Source organism: Pollicipes pollicipes, unplaced genomic scaffold, assembly GCF_011947565.3.
Source record: "Pollicipes pollicipes isolate AB1234 unplaced genomic scaffold, Ppol_2.1 Scaffold_2555;HRSCAF=2994_pilon_pilon_pilon, whole genome shotgun sequence".
Lineage (NCBI taxonomy): Eukaryota > Metazoa > Arthropoda > Thecostraca > Pollicipedomorpha > Pollicipedidae > Pollicipes > Pollicipes pollicipes.
In genome coordinates this window covers 45,740,374-45,760,811 of record NW_023596136.1, presented here as the reverse complement: position 1 = coordinate 45,760,811, position 20,438 = coordinate 45,740,374, and the positions used below count along the sequence as shown (strand labels likewise).

The window sequence follows — 20,438 nt, the reverse complement described above, 5'->3', positions numbered from 1 at the left end:
GCTTTTGTGAAATTGAAGCTATGATGCTTTTGAGCACACGTGCTAGTCAGTGGCGGCATACCTCGCCACTGACTAGAGGGCCGGCCGCCGCCACTGCTGCACGCACCCCATGACGAGCAGCTGACCCCGGCGGGGTCGTCGGTCCTCGCGCGGTCGTCGGTCCTCGCGCGTCGTCGTCGGTCGGCGGGTCGTCCGGCCTCGCGCCGTCGTCGGTCCTCGCGCGTCGTCGGTCCTCGCGCGGTCGTCGGTCCCCGCGCGGTCGTCGGTCCCCGCGCGGTCGTCGGTCCTCGCGCCGTCGTCGGTCCCGCGCGGTCGTCGGTCCCCGCGCGGTCGTCGGTCCTCGTGCCGTCGTCGGTCCTCGCGCGGTCGTCGGTCCTCGTGCCGTCGTCGGTCCTCGCGCCGTCGTCGGTCCTCGTGCCGTCGTCGGTCCTCGCGCCGTCGTCGGTCCTCGCGCGGTCGTCGGTCCTCGCGCGTCGTCGGTCTTCGCGCGGTCGTCGGTCCTCGCGCGGTCGTCGGTCCCCGCGCGGTCGTCGGTCCCGCGCGGCCGTCGGTCCCCGCGCGGTCGAGGGCCCTCGCGCCTTCGTCGGTCCTCGCTCGGCCGTCGTTCCCGTCGCATGACACGCCACCAGACACGTCTCGAACGCTGCCGGGTGGGCGTGGCACGAGCGTCATCCAGCGGTGCTTTAGAGCGCTCGCGGCGGATCGCCAGTCGCCAGCCGCCAGCCACCCAGAACTTTAATCTGATTCCAATGGCTCTGAATTAATTGGGCGCTGTCGTCCCGAATTTCATGGCCGAGTCTATCGACTCGGCTGCAGTTCCTTGGGGAGCGACGCGACGGTGCCGGCGCGCTGGGGATGTATATCAGACGCAACAGTTGTCGTCCAGGGGGTTGAAGCGCGTTGCCGACTGGCGCCGCTGCATTTCCCAACAGCATCATGTTTACGCCCCTTCGCTGCGCCGAAGGCTGTGTCCATCTTCTGTCCCGTCGCGAACGATGTTGTCGCCAACTCGGCCCTGGGGAAATTCCTTGACAGAAACTTGCAGACGTACACCGGAACAATTTTAGTAGCAGTGAACCCGTACCGAGAGCTCAGCATCTACGGCCAGGTGAGCCATGAGCATGCGCGGGCGCCGTGCGCTCAGATGTTGAAGCGTCGTTGTTGTTTTGCTCAATGTTGAGCGTTCTGAGCCAGGCCAATCGTTTGTGTAGTCAGCCGGTTGAATGAATTCATGGAGTGAACGTTTGCGTCGTGCTGTTTGCCTTCCGAACGCGCATGCGCTCCACGAGCGCCGCAACTCACGCCGACGCGTGACTGGAAAGTCGGCATGCCCCGCTGCATCATCAAAACACACCCCGACCGCGTGACCCACTCTCCATTCCGTTGGTATCCGTTGTAAATGACTGGGCCCCTGCGCATGTATGCTCGCTTGCGTTTGGTCATTTCCGTCTTTGTGCGGCTGGTTAGCGCTTCACGGGCTGCGGTCGTCTCACGTGCGCCAGTTTGAGTGTCGTCGTCTGCTCACCGACGGATGCCGTTGCAGGACGCCATCTTCTCGTACCGCGGGCGGAAGCTGGGCTCCATGGAGCCGCACATCTACGCGCTGGCGGAGGCAGCGTACACGGCTCTGAAGAGGGGCGACGGCAACCAGGTATGAACGCATCCAGCTGTGTGACAGGCGAACGGTCCGTTTGGCTGGGTCTCGTGTCTGGCGTTCGCTGGACTGTAATCGGTCTTGTACATCACCAAGTTACCATTTTTCACATATTGGAGGCTTCTTGAGTCACTTCACCCATACCAAAACCTGGCCATCTCCCTAACCCCGCAGTGCGTGATAATTACCATCGTCTGAAGCCACCTGTTGTTCCTAGCACTCCCAACCACATCGTAGCTCCTTGCGTCCTCCACATTCGCGTGCGATGCGCTCCGCTCGGGCTGACCCGTGACCTTCGCCGGCGGCAGTCGTGCGTGATCTCGGGCGAGAGCGGCGCCGGTAAAACGGAGACCACCAAGTTCATCCTGCAGTACCTCTGCTCGGTCACCTCCGGCGTCAGCACCTGGGTCGAGCAGCAGATCCTCGAGGCCAACACCATCCTGGAGGCGTTCGGTGAGTTAGCGGTGGGCGGTCAAGGCCTGCCCAGAAGGTGTCTCCGTCTCAGCCAGGCGCGATCCCGCCGACACTGCTGGCCGCTCCGGTTCGGTGGGTTAAAGGAGGCGCAGAGGGTGTGAATCCGTGAGGGTGAAGGAATGACGGGCGTTTCACACACACACTTGCTGAGGTCAACTTAGTGCGCCCATTTGCTTGCTGCGCTAAGGTGGACCTCGTGGGGGAGGCGTGCGCCCGCATTGCATGGAAGCCGGAGTGGTAGAATTTCTACTAGAGGCGTAACTTTATTTACCTCCGGGGCCTGAGCACCTCCCCACTACTGCCTTGGATGCATGTGGCAAAGAGGGAATTCTGGGTCAAATAAACACAGAGCAATTACCTGAGCTGTTGGTTGGGGCTGGGCTATTGGTCTCATGTTCATTCCTTACCAAATAGTATCCTGCAGGTACCCAATATTTTGTCATGCTAGATCATTGATATGTTAAGCCAGTCTGCAAACGTTTGGCAAGTTTTCAAATGATAACGCATGGATCGGGATAATGAACAAATGAATGCAATATGCGGCAGCTTTAAAGGTACAGGGTGGCCCAGATAAAAGTTAACGCATGTTTTTCTAAGCGGTGGCAGGTGTATTTAGCACATAATCGTGGCTATGATGGTTATCCAACACGTTTAGCGACGCCGGTAGTCGTGGGTGATCCCTCACCAACATTTGCTGAAATATTTTGCTGTGAATTACACCCTATTCTAAGCTTTTCACAAAAAGGCAACTCAGTTATTTCAAAGGGAAGTCATTCCTCTGCAGAAAATCAATTTCCAATATGCGAGGCACGAAATAGTTTTTTCAGCTTAACATCGGTAACGCGAATTAAGGTGGCCGAAATCCTGGGAGACATAAGGTTTTGGGAGTAGGCTAGGTTAGTCTTTTTGGTTGAGCCTCACCAACCGGTTTAAGAAAATGGCACCCCTGCTTTCCAATCTAGTTCTTTCCACTGTCATGTAGCCTTTGTGTGCAGTGCACGCACTTCCACTTACAATATGGAACGGGGTTCTAGTCTTTGTTGCGGAGTATTGCTCAATATTCAGTATGAAAATATAATTGAAATAGTCAACACCAGTTTGGAGCCTCTTGTCATTTTCATTCGTGTAAATTTCATTCATTCATGGACGCATTTCCATCACTTGGCTGGCTAGCTCCAGCTTCAAGCCAGTTGCCGTGGTAGTTTTATCAGTGATAAATCTAGCGGCACATTCCCTAGGTTTCCTGCTACGATGTAATAGCGGTTTTGGCCTTTGTTCGAGGAAACTTTTCGCAAGGTGCGCCATGACAGGAATGACGGACTGAAATGCGCGCAGGAATCTGGGCCATGCTGCTGAACTGCCTCCCATTCGTGCCTTGAAAGTGCTCTCTGCCGTGTCTCATAATGCGCGCACGCAATCTGCAAGACTGCGCCTGTATCGTTTGGATATCTTTCGTGTGGTTGGCTTCCTTCGCGCCTGGCGCCTGCATGGCCACGTACGAGTGGCTGTCAACTGTCAGTTTCAAGTGTGTGGCCGTTGCTGTGCAAACAACCGCTTTGTGTTTGATCACCTGAAACCCTTGAGTCATCCGAGTGTGGTGTAAGCATCGTGCTAGGCTTCTGTGAATTGATAGGCTCACTTTGACCCAGCATCCGCTGTGAAACGAAGTCGTTTTCAAACGCTTGGTTTTGTCGTTGGTGAACAAGATATAACAGCGGCTAGCGAGGGATTGTCTGATTCCTGCGAGATTGAGAATTCCCAGTGTCCCACTGCACTTGCAGTGGCGATGAGAAACGACGCATGCGTCTATGTTATTCTAACCAGGTAGCGATGCAGCAGGCAGCAGCACTTTCTCGGTTTACGAGGCGCTCTAATTACCACGCTTCTGAGGAGGGTCTAATCTGGCCAGCAAACTACTTACAGCGAGGCTGTAAGCAATTTGTTGCACCGGTCAGGGCTTCAAAACAACCATCAGCAACCCCCGGTCTGCGGCGGATGCGTTCCCCATCTTCTGCCGCTGTTGAACAGCCTAACCACGAGGTGGCAGCCGCGGCTCTGAAAGGTCACAAGGTCGGCAGCAGGTCATGTGGCTGATGTTGGTGGGCACACAACGGTATGATCTGACTTATTAGGGATGCATTCTCCATCATTCAGCTCGGACAAGAAGTGCGGCAGGCCGAGGCGTGTGGGTTTTTCTCAAACAGTACTATGCACGCGCGTGATTGTAAACCTGACGCCAACAGGTAGTTTTGCCTGATCCTTCTCCAAACGACGAGTGACCGTGATTTTGAGCTGCGGATCTGCACGCTTCTATGTCCTCTACAGTCTCGCTGCGTGCCGCGGCCTGCAAAGAAGATTGATGCCACTTTTACCGCAATTTAATCAAGACGGTGACTAGCCCGCAACTCCCTGCCTGCTGCCTGCCGACGAATCGTCGGAAGGGTGGAGAGAATCGCTGAAGATTGTTTTGTTGGACGCGACGCCCTAAAACAGTCACACGTCCGGCCGTCAAGCAGTTACACGTCCGGCCGTCAAGCAGTTACTCGTCCGGCCGTCAAGCAGTTACACGTCCGGCCGTCAAGCTCGCTGAGGCATCGTCAGTCCACCAGGCAGACAAAAAAACTTTATGGGATCTGATTTCCTTTTCAGTGACAAGAGGCGTTTGTGGAACTGGGTTCCAGGAATGGTTTGGTCGCACTGAATTGTTGGTTGTCCGGGATGACAAAAGCTCGCCCGATTTCCAATAGCGCCGGCTGTGATTCGGGACGAATGGGTCCTTGTGCGCGAGCACAAGAAACTGGGCCAACTCGATTAACGAAGAGGGGCCACAGAAGTTCTTGGAGTGGTGTGTCGCGTCCCTTCTTACTTTGATTCCAATCAAATGAACAACTAGATCGCCCTATGGGAGGGCTTTGATGCTCCGAGTCCTGGTGCGCGAGGCGCTCGGGTCCCAGGCTCTGCCTGATCAGGAGGCTCCGGTCAGTCGTGCGCCCCCCCCCCCCCTACCCGCTCCCGTCACCCTCTGAGGGAAGATGGCCAGTCCAGGACGCGGCTCGTTTTAGTTGATTAGCTGGCTGCTGTCGGGGGCGTTCCGCCGTCCGAACGGGCGGCCAGAGCCAGAGGACGCCCCCTCCCTTCCCCCTCTCCCTCGGAGACGACTCGGTCCGCGCCGCCGCCGGCAGGAAATGAGGCCACCAACTCACCGGTGCCGTGCCTTATCGAATGACCGAGTAAATCCGGGACGAAAATTTTGCCGCGATGTGGAGGGTCGCGGCGCGGGGTGGGCGTGAGCCTCAAAAAGGTTTCGCGGGCGTCGTTAACAAGTGGTGGCGATGCAGCAGCTTCTGCTCGCAGCCCTGCGAGAAATATGTATTCACGCCGCATGGAAACGGTTCAGCATAAATCGTCCGATGTTAGCCCGTGACAATGATAGAGGGCGACATTTGCTTTGGCACTGCAGTGGCAGTGCTGGGTACCTCTGCGCGCGACGCCACTCAGGTACAAGATCATGCGTGCGCGTCATACGTGCAAGCAGTCGCAACGCTGGCAAGGGCCCACCGACACCGCCGTCGACTGCAGAAGGCGGAGACAGGACAGGCTGGAGCCCGGGGTTCGACGGCGCTCTGTTGCAGCCAGCATCGCCGACGCGGGCCGTGTGATGCCTGCCCGGTCTGCCCCGCCCCAGCTAACGAGACGGTGGGACGGTAAAAAGCGGCCAAAAAAACGCTGACTCACGTATTGAGAAGCCCAGAGAGGGACGCATGGGTTGGAGATTGGAAGGAAGCTTGAGCCTGGCGCCGGCTCCGCGGGGTTCGCGTTGTGGCAGCACGTTCTGATGCTAGTAGGGGCGCTATCGTTTGGGCGTCAGCTCGGCTTAAGGCTTGCAGTTCGAGGCAAGGGGTGTCAGTGCCGTGTGACGTTAGTGTGGCGATGTTTTGCAACTAGGTCGAACAAACCGCGCCACGGACAATTTTTTGTCTACTTGCTTTGAGAGAACTCAAACAGACCCGGAATGAAATTCTGCGGAATAGTCAGCGCAAGAATAAAGTCGTCGGGCCGTGAAGGGCAGATTTCATAGCATGTGCCACCTGAATGTCCGTAATCTGCAAACTTATAAACCTTAGGGAAAAGTTGGATCCCGTCCAGGAGGCCCGGCAAACTCCATCGTTCGGGAAATCCGACCGATGGAATGCTTTCTAGTCCTTGGGTCTGAAAACTATGATAACCATAAAGTGTCATTGCAATAACCAGCTTAACGTAATCTATGGCCATTTATCGCCAAAGTAATCGAAATGAGTTATTCTGGAGGAGCATCCAGAAATAAATTCCGCGTCCCCTTTCAGCCCACCAGCTTGCAAGCATGAAGCACGTCCGGAAGGGAGTATGACGGGATGAGCCAGACGGGAGTAGGCTGGGATGAACCAGACGGAGAGTAGGCCAGGATGAACCAGACAGGAGGAGGCCGGGATGAACCAGACGAGAGTAGGCCAGGACGAGCACGCCCGGCCGCCGACAGACGGAGCCCCTGGCGGCGGCGGTGCCGGGCTGGCGCGCCGGGAGCGTCCGTCCTCCTGGCCCGCCCGGCAGTCTCGGCCGTGATAACGGGCAATCATCGCACTCATTCAGCGCCGGTCGGTGTGTTCGCTGGGCTGCCATTAGTCGGACTCGTCGGACACGCCGGCCGCCGCCGCCGCGGGGTCGTCAGCTGCGCGCGCGGGAGGCGCCTACAAACACCCCCCGCGAGGCAGTGGCGACGAGACGCGGTGCCGCGGAGCTGGGGAGTGCTTGACCAAAGCCGGCAAGGCGAGCGTCTCAGTGCAACCACGCGTGTGAAAGTCTAGGTTGTAGAAGGGGATGATAAGGCATGGCTAGCAGGCACGGGATGTATCTGCCACTCTTTGTCATGCCGCAGCAGAACCTATGGCGGTGTGACACAGGCGCGTGGAGGGGGGGGAGGAGCGCTCTGCCAGCCGTGGTTGACGACGGCCTCGTTGGGATTGCACGGGTCTCGCGCGTGAGGCGAAGTAGAGCTTGTGATCGGCTTGTTAGGAGCCTACACTGTGCTGGCCAGTAGCACATTCGGCTGCCTCGTAAAGGCCAAGCACGCGGCTGTGATGACCTGGCGCTGGCGGCAATGATGCGTTGCAGCCCATCTCCACGGCTCGCCCGCGGCAATTCTGCCGTCCTGCCCCCGTAAACGAGCCGCCGGTGTAGTCGTTACCCTTTCCGGGTCCGACGAATATTTTGAAGTGGAGCCGGCAGAGGGTTTATGGGGATTGTGCCGACTCCCTCAAACCAAGTCGCAGCAAGAGCAGGGTAATCCGACGCTTTTCACAGCCAGCACTTGAAAGCCCTTCTCTGTTATTGATGCAGGGCAAACGGTGTGGATTCTAGACGCCTCGCACTGCGCATCTGAATGATTTGGTACGCGCAGTGCAGCACACTGGCACAGCGCACGTGCATTTGCCTGTTTTGTTAGGGATGTAACGCATGCCCTTCGCGCAACATTTTTATGGGGCACCAGCGACCGCGACGGGCTTCCTGCGGGCAGTGCGGGGCCCTTGTACAAAGGATTGAGCCCAGAATCGAACCCGGGTCTCCAGCGTGGAAGTCGGAGACCATTCCAATGTCGCCATCACGATTCGCTCCGTACCAGCTATTTTGCGCATTGCAGGTAACGCCAAGACGGTGCGCAACGACAACTCGTCGCGCTTCGGGCGCTTCATGCAGGTGTGCTTCGACTCGCACTGGCACATCAAGGGCTGCATCATGCAGGACTACCTGCTAGAGCAGTCGCGCATCACGTTCCAGGGGCCGGACGAGCGCAACTACCACGTCTCTACCAGCTGGTGGCGGCGGCGCAGGTGAGACACCAACCACGTCTTCTACCAGCTGGCGATGGCGGCACAGGTAAGACACTAACCACGTCTTCTACCAGCGGTGGCGGCGCGGGTGAGACACTAACTACGTCTTCTACCAGCTGGGTGGCGGCGGCGGCAGGTGAGACACTAACCACGTCTTCTACCAGCTGGTGGCGGCGGCGCAGGTGAGACACAACCACGTCTTCTACCAGCTGGTGATGAGACACCTAACTACGTCTTCTACCAGCTGATGGCGGCGGCGCAGTGAGATCAGAGCAGGTGAGACACTACACCAGTCTTCTACCAGTTGATGGCGGCGGCGCAGGTGAGACACAAATTTACGTCTTTACCATCTGATGATGGCGGCGGCGCATGCTGAGACATACCACGTCTTATACCAGCTGGTTGGCCGGCGTCCGCAGGTGAGATTCACCACCACGTCATATACAGCTGGTGGCGGCGGCGGCGCACGGTGTGACACTTAACTCCGTCTTCTACCAGCTGATGGCGGCGGCGCATGTGAGACACTAACCACGTCTTATACAGCTGGTGGCGTGCCGGCGCAGGTGAGACACTAACCACGTCTTCTACCAAGATGATGGCCGGCCGGGCGCATGGTGGAAACCACCACGTGTCTCCTACCACGCTGCGGGCGGCGGCGCAGGAGGCACTCACCACAATTCTTATACCAGCTGATGGAGGCGGTGCAGGAGGTGAGACACTACCACGTCTTCTACCAGCTGGTGACGGCGGCGTAGGTGAGACCCGTTTAGCACGTGCTGGTGAATCGTGCTAGAACATGCCATGTCATAGCATAAAATAATAAAACTTTTCGGCCTGGTGAAACATGGTATAATGCCAAGGTATTATAAAACGTGGTCAGCATGCTGCTTGAATATCTAGCGCATTAAAACGTGAACACTACGCATCTGCCGCCAAGCCCTGTGGGTTCACCTGGTGCCGCCAGACCGGGCGTGTCACTGATGACCGTCCCCCCCCCTCCCGCTTGAAATCACCGCCACCAGTAAATAAAGCACGCCTCACTTGCGGCGTGTTCTATGATCTAGTGACCCCTTAGTTGATGTCACATGACGTGAGCACGTTCATATCACCATGTTGTACAAGCTGGCAGTTGATAAGACATGTCCCTAGCAAAGCATGTTCTATCAGCTGGTGATAGCGCCCGCAGCGAAGTACGGTCAGCAACGGGTGCCTACACGGGCTGCGCTGGTCAGACGGAGTCCTGTAATGCAGTGGCATAGGCGCGGCGTTTGAGCGTTAGTACGAACACACTACTGCAATGGAGCACGTAATTGGGCAGCAAGCCGCTCATGATGCGCAGTTCGCTGACCAGCCTGCGCTGCGCATTGTAGCACTGGCCCATCAGGGAGGGTGATCAATGCCCTGCGGTTATACGGTCGGGGTCAGCCCAGAACTTGCGCGTCTGGCTCCCGTGCGTCCTCCATGCTCGGCGGCAGCCTCGCAGACTGTTTGGACCTTACCGGACCCGCCAGCGGCGCTGACCTCGGCCGGGGCGGGCCGGGAGCCATCGCTGCGCTGTTGCGCTCCCCGCCACCGGTGACTACAATCCGAGGCCGTGCTGGGATGGGTATAACGACGCGCACCGTGCGGGATGTGGAGGCTTGCATCTCGACGCTGTTTGGCATTCGCTGCGGACGACACGCGCGTTATTTGTAGCACCCGGAGTTTGACGTACTCTGTGGGGAAGCTCGCAAAAGCAAGTAGCTGGCAAGTCAGCTAAATACGGTTGGTTCATGCATAACCCAGGCCAAAGCAATCGGCAATCCGTAGCGCGTGGCGTAGAGACCAGCACCAGCTCCGACCGGGGCTCGGCGCTGGTGCTGACCGCCCGGCTCCAGCTCCCCCGACCGGAGCTCGGCGCTGGTGCTGGCCACTTGGCTCCAGCTACCCCGGCCCTCTCCTCGCCAACAGAGGAACTCCGAACTGGTTGCTCAGCTCCGGCTGGCGGCCAGCCCCCACTAAACTGACGGCTCCTCCCCTCCCCCAGCGAGACGCGGAGCTGGCGGCCCAGTTCCATCTGCGGCCGGCCGCCGACTACAGCACCTGCACCAGTCAGGCTGCGTGCGGCTGGATGGCGTGAACGACGCTGAGCGGTTCGACGCGCTGCGGCTGGCCTTCAGCGTGCTGCAGATCCCGCAGGAGGTCTCGGACGGCCTCATACGCCACGCTGGCCGCCATCCTCTGGCTGGGCAACATCAACTTCCAGGTGCGCGGACGGCGGCCGGCGTCGGCGTGGACGCGGCAGGAGGTGGGAGGGTGTGTGGAAGGTGGGGGTGACTTGTGCGGATATGGGGGAGGGGAGGGGAAACAGTAGACGATCGGGAGCAGTTTTTTTCTTGTCGCCGTCCATCAGCCACGCCGGCTCAGAACAAGTATATGACGTGTGCGAGTAAATACGGATCAGAGTAAGGCCGGGTGTGTGTGTGCGTGGGGGGGGGGGAGGGGAAGGTAACCTGAGCTGACGAGCACGTGGAGAAAGGAGATGGACGATGAGACTGTGGAGGGGAAAGGATGTGGACAAGTGGCGCGAGGAGGGCGTGGGCGATCTGGACACTGGTCCCGATCTCCCCTCCCCTGCCACCGCCCGGGCAATCTGGGACTCTGAACCCCTGCGGTTTGCGACACGGACGCGCTGTTTCGTCAGTATCGAATAGGCCAGCGCTATCTGCCACAGCGCCGTGTCGTGCTGCTCGAGGGCATCTTCGCAAAGTATATGGGTTTTTGCGACGGTGGCCTTCTGGTCCACAATTTGCCCGGTTAGAGGGACGAATGCGAGTCTCGATCGCCAGAGTACGTTTTTTGCGGTCGTCTGAGACCTCTCGGTCACGGCCCGCCCGCGCGTGGCTTGTGGCTGGACGGCGCGTTTTCGGTCGAGGGTAGAGCAGTCTGGATGCGAAGTGCTCGCGTCTCAGCAGTTACCTGAAACCCGCAAACCTGAAAACCGACGCGTGGATATAAATTTAGTTTAGCACTGATCAGACGACCGTTGACTGTCAGACCTCACTGGCCGGACTACCAGCTTGACTATTAGATCATAGATCTCAGTACAGTTGATTATCAGAACTCAGTGACTGGGCGGTAGCGATATTTCTCTGAGAGCGCCAACATGGCAGGTGCCTTTGCAATAGAAAATCGTTGTTATTTTATTGGATTACCCCTGCTGGTTGGCCATGTGCCAAAGCTTCATAGCCTTCGGCATTACCACCGGCAGAGAAGACATAGCACTCAAATAAAGCCACCATCGGTGCATATCAGCGCATGTGTGGAATCCTGTTGCGCTTGGCTGCGAGAATTTAGACGGGTGGCTAGGCTCACGGATACGCTCTTTGTGATCTTGATCGCACTGTTTGATGCTGTCCATCACATCCCACGCGCGCGTGCGTGCCGGCGCGCAGCATCGCTTCCAGCTCTGACGGATCTATCCAACATCGGCTTCGCGTGCGAATGGCGCACGGTTCGGCACGTGCGTGGGGTGGAGTGCGCCGCGCATTGCGTCACATATCTTCCGCGTTTGTAATATCGGGGACAGCCCGTGCTCGGCTCCATCTTTGACGTCGACTCTGTCTGGCATTGCCGTGGGAATTTGCTGGGTCTCGATGCTTAACTCGTGGGCTGGCACCAAGCCCGTGCGTTTTGTCTCAAAATATTGGAGAAGTGGAGACCGAAGAGTCGCCAGAGAGGTCAGACGTGACATGATGAACCCTTGTGACCCGGTATCACGTGATCTTGTGACCTCTGCCCCGGCCTGACTTGACTCGACCCGACCCCACCCGTGTACTACAGCTTCAGGAGACGGTTGGGGAGAGGAGGCCGAGCTGACGTCGATCGATGCCGGTATACCGACCCCACGTGAACTTTCGTGACCCGACCTGACCCGACCCGTGCGCCGCTGCCGCAGGACGTGGACGGGGAGAAGACCGAGCTGACGCCCGCCGACGCCGAGGTGCTGACCACGGTGGCCAAGCTGCTCGGTCTGGAGGTGGACGACGTGCGGCTGGTGCTGCTCTTCCGCCAGATCAACGTGCGCGGCAACATCACCGAGATCCCGCTGAAGCCGCAGGAGGTCAGGCTGCTGCCGCCGCCCGCCGCCGGTTGGCCGGCCTCGTCCGGGGGCGGAAACGCCGGCCCTCCCGCGCTGTTTGTGCGGCGTGTCTCGCTAGTCGGCCGCCATAAACACGATAGAAGCTGGCTCCGGCGCGCACCAGCTCTGTTTCAGGCACCTCGGCAGTCACGTGGCACGCATCGAACGTGGCGCCTGTTTTTCCCGCGCGAATGCCCTCCGGCGCACTTTTGGCCACGTAATCTTTGTAATAGATCGTGCGGCCTTGCTGGGAAACGGATTAGCGACGGCGCGGCCGTCGAGCCAGCGAAATAAGGACGGCGCAACCATTCCTCATGCGGCCTCAAAACAACCACATTCGTCTGGAAGGGCGTCTGACGGCCCAAGTTTATGCGACGAGCTCGGCGCACGTGCGGATGAGCGCGACCGCGTTTTTTACTGCTCCGGGCGAAATTGATGAAAAACAGCTTAGCAAAACACAGGCCTGGGTGTGACCGGCGGGGGGGAGCGATGACGCTTGTGCTGTCGCACAGGCAGCAGGCCGTTCAGCTATTCTCTCAAGTCGACAAGATACTAGGCGCATTCTGGTTAGACGGGGTCGTGCGGCGTTTCCTTACGGCGTTGTGGCCCAATCCCGACAATGTATGGCCCTCAGGCGGGACGCCTACCAAATCGCAGCGCTGTTTTCAGCCTGTCTGCTTGTGTGACTGGCATCGGCCTGAGGCAGTCATCTCCAGAGCGGGCGGGCCTGGCATTTCGTCAACAGCAACGCATTCATCTATCGCGCTTGACTATTCCGTGCCGGACGCGGGCGTCCCTCACATCCATGTGTACGGGACACCCGGACGCCATCCGTCACCTGCCACCCTCGCCACCGTCAGGCTGATGAGAACCGTCACGCCATGGCCAAGGCGCTCTACTCGCGCGCGTTCGCCTGGCTGGTGAACCAGATCAACACCTGCACCAACCCGGGAAGGACAGTGGCGCTTCTTGGGCGTGCTGGACATCTTCGGCTTCGAGAACTTTGGCAAGAACTCGTTCGAGCAGCTGTGTATTAACTACACCAACGAGAGCTGCACACGTTCTTCAACCACTACGTGTTCGCGCTGGAGCAGGAGGCGGTGGGTGACGTTGCTTTGTTTCGTCAGAACGTAGGCATTGCTGCTTTGGGTGGATGTCTTACTTCCGGCATCGTGGCGTTTCATGCTTTGGAAGCCACAGGGCTGGAATGTTTGTAATTTGGTGGTTTGTTTACATGGGGTGTTTGCGTTAGGGAGGAAACGGCCGACCAATTTGGCATGATAATTGATACGGCATGTTGGAATGGTTTCACAGCAGACCATACAAATATCCTTGTTCAGGCAGCAGCATTAGACGTTCATCTGTAAAAATAGAAAATTGTTTTGGATTTTACATGTGTGAACGGAACGCATTTTGAAGGTGCGGGCGTAATTTCCGTCTCCGAAATAATGAATGGAAACGAAGGGATATTGGATGTCCTCTTTGTCTCATGAGGGCTGACAAACCCGATCAATCATTTCGTCGTCTACTCCCTTATCACATTTTAATTGTCGGCTGCCGTAAAGCCAACCCCGCGCGTTTTGTCATGCGTGTGGGTTGGTGTGTTTGCCAAGGGTTTGTTTGTATTTCTGCTCGGTCTGATTGGTGAGGCATGCTGGTTTTTTTGCGCTTTGTAGCGCCAGACGAACGGACCACCAAACTCAGCCAGCTGACCATGCGGGTCGGATTATCAACCGTTGACGAAGCTTAAACATTGTTTGAAGCGTGAATGGAACTAGTTTTGACTGCGATGAACTGTGCGCCGTACCTTGTACTAAAATAAGAATTGCTTTTCATAAAGAGACTCGATGCATCTGGATATGAATATCCCGTGTCACAAACATCCTGTCAAGTAGCGAATGCGTGAGATAAATGTTTTAATAACTGCAAAAATGTCCAAAAACTAACTGGATTGCAAATTAAACGCGAAAAGCCCGGGAGATCTTTGTGCATGTCTTGTCCACCACCATTGACAATTTGGGTATGGATTTTGTCGTGTGATTTGTCACGGGTAGTGATGCATTTAATGATATCATTTGATGGTCCATTTCGTGATTCTCTTGCCACCCGCATTTTATGTTTCTATTCACCTGCGTCAGCTACTTTAGATTATTATGCTGGTGTATTGGGTCCCCAGGACTTAATGTGACATAACCCCTATTAAAAACCCCTTTGGATTTTAATTGTTAAGTTCACGCATGCATGGGCTCGAATAGGACCAGAGCGCTTGGGCTTTGGGGCCTGAAAGTGCTGGGGCGGGCCGCCATGGCGGTCGGCTTGGTCAGAATTGTTCTTTTCCCGCTGATCCATGTCTTCACTTTCAGTATCGACAAGAGGAGATAAAGTTTTTCTCACATCAGTTCTCCGACAACTCCGAATGCCCTGGAGTTGAATAGAGAAGCCCCCTCGCTGCATTCTCAAGCTTCTCTCGGAAGAATGCCGAATGCCAAAGGTTGGTTGATTGGAAACGTGCTGGTGCATTTGTGATTGCTGTGTCCTCTCATTGCCTCTCGATGCAGTCGTGAGTGTTTTGACGTTGGCCTGTGGACTGCTGACAACGACTTTCGAAGAAGCAACCGATGTTGGGTGCGCCGATTACCTTGCATTGATTCTCTCTAGGAGTTGGAAACGTTTGCACAAGAGGCTTATTGTACGATGTTGTTTTCTGGAAATGGATGTTACATTTATGAGTCGCTTGCCATAAACAATTGTGTGCTCATAGGTGCTTTTCTAATTCAGGTAAGCTATTCGCGAGCAAAAAGGACTGGCTGATACCGCTTGAAAGGCGAATTCTCTCATGCATTATTTTACGGCACAGTTGAAAGCTGTTGATGAGGAGCATTACTAGATGCGAGAGAGACCACCGCCTCGCTAAAGTATCGCAATTTGTTCGCGGCGGGGGCCTTGGGAGCATGAACAAGTCAGATTGTTGCTGCATTTCTTCTCGCAATATTTGTTTCCTGACACGGCTACTACTCAACGTTTTCACAATCCACAAACATTTCTGATTTGCCAATGCCTGCCTGTGACATCCACGTCGTCACCTCTCGGGCACTCGGTGGCAGCTGGCACGCCTCGTGCGCTGGCTTCACCCTGACCCTCCTCCGCCTGTATGTGAACGCTGCTAGGACCAACTGCACTCTGCTGCTGTCCTGACTTCTGCTGTCCGCGTGCTGTCTGCCCGCCCCGCCTGCTCCACGCATGTGTCCCATCTCTTTCCACACATCGGCTCCACTCGTGTTCCCCGGCTGTCTCACGACACGACTGTGTCCCATCCGTGTCCAGCCTCTGCCTGCACATCTGTCGTGAGCCTCCGATCTCGCTCTGTCACACGCCTGCTCCTCCTCCCGTCGCACCAGGGCCTCTTCTGTGTGTATTTACCCCCAGCCCAGCCGCTGCCTCCGCCTGTGCCGTCTGCGCTCCCAGCCCAGCCGCTGCCTCCGCCTTGTGCCGTCTGCGCTCCCAGCCCCAATGCCGACCTCTCCTCCGAGCCGCCTTACCGCCAGCCTCGTCTCAGCGGTGGCCTGGCTGCTGAGCCGAGCTCGGCTCGAGCCGGCCGTTCGCGGGCGAGCTCTGTCTGAACTGAGCCGGCCGCGTGGGCGGATCGACCGGCCAGCCGATGTGCCAGCCCTCCCCTCCCCCCCCCCCACCCCACCTCCACCAGCACAACCTCATACCCACAACCGCGGAGCTCCTGCCGGCCGGACGGACGGCGGTGGGGAGGGAGCCAGTGGTTTGAATCGGGCAGGATTTAAAAGCCAGCTCATGACGCTCGGGCCGATGAACGGTGTGCTGGAAGATCAGGGCACAAGGTCAAGCGAGGGAGATTCTGTGAGGCAGATCTCGACCAGTTTTTTTGCTGTGCCCGCCTGTAAATAAAGCGCGCGTACACATAGATAGTGCAAATGGAGCGGTACATCATCGGGTGAAGACTTGGTCATGTTGCGGTGCGATTGGCTTAAGTATAGTAAAGCGCGGTGGCTTTTCTCATTAAAGTGTGTGAGAGGCCTTTATTGGAAATGAGACTGCTTTGCCACCGTGCGCACTTGCTCATAACAATCGGGCCCGGTCCGAAAAGTGGTAAGACCAGCCTGCATGCGGCCGCCGCCGGTACCAGATGTTGCTTTCTTCGCCAACTTACTTTACACTTGGCCTATACTTGGCTCTGGCCACATCACTGTACCTTCCGCTTTGCCCACATTCGCTTAGCTTACTGGACCTACCCCCAACTATTTTGCATGTTTATTTCATCGTATTGTACATGCCGCTTTCCTTTTGTGGATAGTCTCGGCAGTTATTAGCAGCATTTATGTAGAGGAAATGCCGCGGGTTTGTGACTCAGTCTCCAGCCGGGTGTGCTGTTGTAGGTTCTTTGTGCGGCGGCGAGTACGGCCGGGCTCTCGTGGTCACTAATTTCGTGGGAGATGGATGGATTAAGACGGTCTGGTTGTTAGAGGCGGTCTTCTCATCGGTCGCCCGCCTGACTGGCAACTTTCTAGCAACTTCCCGCGCTCCTGACACGGTTAAGGACGCAGGGGGTGTACCCAGCTCGGGGGGCGACGGGTGCAGCAGCAGATCGGCCAGGGGCGAGGGGTAGTCAGGGGCTTGCAGGACAACGGTGTCAAGAGGTACCTCGGATTGCAAGTCAGGCGGAGCGACCGGTGAAAGGCCGCCTCCGTGCTGACGCCTGGCCCACCCGTGGTGACGCCTGCCCAGAACCGTGCTGACGCCCGATCCAACCGTGCTGACGCCTGACCCGACCGTGCTGAGGCCTGGCCCGGCCGTGCTGACGCCTGCCCCGACCGTACTGACGCCTGACCCGACCGTGCTGACGCCTGACCCTATCGTACTGACGCGCCCGGCCCGACCGTGATGACGCCTGACCCGACCGTTGCTGACGCCTGACGTGACCGTGCTGACGCCTGACCTGACCGTGCTGGTGCCTGACCTGACCGTACTGACGCCTGACCTGACCGTGCTGACGCCTGACCTGACCGTGCTGACGCCTGACCTGACCGTGCTGACGCCTGACCCGACCGTGCTGACGCCTGACCCGACCGTACTGGCGCCTGAACTGGCTGTGGTGATGCCTGACCTGATCGTGCTGGCCCCTTACTCGACCGTGCTGACACCACCGCTGCGCGGCAGGGCTCGGACGAGACGTACCTCTCCAAGCTGCACCAGGAGTTCGAGGCGCATCCGTATTACAATCAAGGGCGAGGACAGGAGAAAGTGGGAGTCGGAGTTCGGCGTGTGTCACTATGCTGGCCGCGGTCACCTACAACATCACCGGCTTCGTCGACAAGAACCGTGACTCGCAGCAGGACCTCTTCTTCGACTTCATGAGCCGCTCCAAGAACAAGTTTGTGGAAGAGTTGGCGCAGTTCCAGGTGCGGAGAGGGCGGACAGGCACGCGCTGTCGGATGCCAGCATCTCTCTTCGCTGTTGCCATGGCGACAGTGCGTCCAAGTAGGACGCCAACTTTTGCCGATGCGCTTGCCTAAAGCACCTTAAACCGACACAGTTAACTCCCAGCTGCCCATGAGCGCGTCATATGCCGTGTTCGCGGGGCGCGTGTAACGCCGGCAGTTTGCGCACCCGGCGCTGTCTCGGTGCTCCTGCCGCCTCCCACACCGCGGCCGAGCGGCGGAGTGCCTCGTCAGCGCCGGCCGCCGGCACCTAACGCTGGTCCCGCACCTCCGCCAGGACCTGCTGAGCTGCATGTCGCGCACGGGCACCATGAGCAGCACCGTGTCGCGCGGCACCTCCAAGGGCAAGCCGACTGTCAGCGACGCCTTCAGGCAGCAGCTGCAGGCGCTGGTCGACCTCCTGCAGAGCAGCAACCCCTGGTGCGCGGCCAGGGTCGGGACTGAGACCCCGGGATGCTGATCAGGGGCGCGGCTGCCCGGACAGGACAGACATGGCCGTAGGCGTTCTGTCCGTAGTATACTGACTGGATAGCCGCTGCTTCGTAGTTTCCTTGCCCTTGTTGCATCGCAGCGAGTATTCGTCGATGTCGACGTCGTGTTGACATCAGAACTTTAATGTTTAAAGGTTAGTATTAAATTTAAGTCTTCAAAGCTTGATAGAGGTATTTCATTGGCAATGTTTGCGCTTCTCGTTTCATCTTCTTGTGCTACTGAACCTCATGTGTAACTTCTGCCGTTGTTTTGTAATCAACACATGAGGTAACCGTGCAAATGGCTTTGTGTTAACACAAGGATCATTGATGTCCTAAATCCGAGCCCTGCCTTGAAAGCTGTGTATCCACGTCAGAGACAGGCACCGCTAGACTGTTTTAGGTCAGAACCATTACCCAGCCGGCACGTTGGCTTCAGGTACGTGAGGTGTATCAAGCCGAACGGCAAGAAGCAGTCTCACTGCTACGACGACCCTCTGGGTGGACCAGCTCAAGTACCTGGGCATGCTCGATATCATCAAGATTCGCAAGCAGGGCTTCCCATCCACCTGCCGCTGCTGGAGTTCTGCCAGCGGTACCAGTGTCTGACGGGGCGTCGGTGGAAGCAGCAGACGCGGCGGAGGGCTGCAGGTCAGTAAGGGCGGTGTCAGCTGGACCAGTGTCTGACGGGGCGTCGGTAGAAGCAGCAGACGGCGGCGGGAGGGCTGCAGGTCAGTAACGGACGGCGCCAGCTGGACCAGTGTGTGACCGGGCGTCGGTGGAAGCAGCAGACGGCGGTGGAAGGCTGCAGGTCAGCAAGGGACGGTGCCAGCTGGACCAGTGTTGACGGGGCGTCGGTGGAGGCAGCAGACGGCGGCGGAGGGCTGCAGGTCAGTAAGGGACGGCGTCAGTGGACCAGTGTCTGACGGGGCGTCGGTGGAGGCAGCAGCAGACGGCGGCGGGGGTCAGGTCAGTAACGGCGGCGCCAGCTGGACCAGTGTCTGACGGGGCGTCGGTGGAAGCAGCAGACGGTGGCGGAGGGCTGCAGGTCAGTCTGGAGTTGCGCCAGGGATGCCAGTGTTTGACATGACCCCGATTGGGGCAGCAGGTAGCGGCAGTGGACCGCAGGTTTGTACTGAGTAACGCCGCACTACAAATTCGTGACGGGAGGGCCGCAGTTTATCAAGTACCAGTGGCGCCACACTGCAGCTTCGACTCGTTTACAGATAGCTATCCACGAGTTTTACCCAATGTACTTAAAAAACCTGGTGACAGAGCTGTTCAAAGAAACTTTCAGGAGACACCAGCTTGCGCAAACAGAAAGTTTCCATCGCAAAACATCACTAGCGCATCCGGTACGCTGTAGGCGGTCTACAGCCTGCCCGTGTTCAGCGGTGACCAGCACAATGCTCGGCTGTAGCGCCGCGGTCCCACAACTAGCGAGGTTCGCGGAAGCCAGAGCCGGTGTCCCGTGTCGATGCTCACGCACCGCGACCCCGCCCCGCCTGCTGACCACTGCGCTCGGCGGGCGGCAGGTTCATCATGAAGCAGCACGGCCTGCCGGAGCGGGAGTGGCAGATGGGCAAGACCAAGATGTTCCTGCGCCACTGTGTGCACGAGCCGCTGGAGGACAAGCGCACGGCGCTGGTGCACCGGTCGGCTGTGTGCGCGCAGAAGATCTACCGCGGCTACGTCCGGCGGAAAGGTGCGTCTGATGCCCTGCGGAGCAAGGAGCTGGTGCGGTGTTTCCCAGCCGGGTGGCGCGTAGAGGGTTGCATGGTGTTTTGGTTGGGTTGGCATGACTGTAGTTCATCAATCGCAGGCATTGATTGTATGCTGCGTTTGCTCATTTTTGTGATGTCGGGAGGCAGAAATGCACTGTTAAGCTGGAATGCGACAGTCTAGCCTCAGATTTTGGAATTGGTCAGAATTTTGCGACTTTTGGAGGTATTTGTCAGGATCAAGCCGACACGAAAGCCTCTGCGGGAGCCTCTGTGAGAGACACGTAATGTAGTGCTATGCTACCTACCATATAACCTATGGGATTGATGTCAGTAATCAGTATTCAAAATATAACGCCATGCTTAATGATAACATGAGTCTCAGAAAAGCTCGTCCTCAAACGTATTTCTACATGGTACCACAAACGGCAGTGGCGTGTGCTGACGTGCTGGTCTGCGCTCATGCGCTGATGGCGTGCGTGCTCTACCGACGAGACGTCTCGGCACCGCCCCCACCGGCGGTGGTGCTGCTGTACGGACTGTCCAGGGAGCCCCCCCCCCCCCCCCCCCCTGACGGTGCCCGGCCGCCGCAGCGTACCGGGAGAAGCTGGAGGCGGTGCGCTGCCTAACGCCACTACCGCGCCAAGCGGCAGCGGCTGCTGTTCTT

At 57.7% G+C, this 20,438-nt stretch overlaps 1 long non-coding RNA gene and 1 pseudogene across 1 annotated transcript; both read left to right on the top strand.

The window, feature by feature from the left end:
- LOC119101825 (myosin-VIIa-like) overlaps positions 1-20,438 on the top strand; it is a 45,442-nt pseudogene that overhangs the window by 6,555 nt on the left and 18,449 nt on the right.
- Positions 18,905-20,393, top strand: LOC119110274 (uncharacterized). Its single transcript, XR_005095464.1, has 3 exons — positions 18,905-18,940; positions 19,586-19,755; positions 20,365-20,393. It is a non-coding gene; the product is annotated as an uncharacterized LOC119110274 (long non-coding RNA).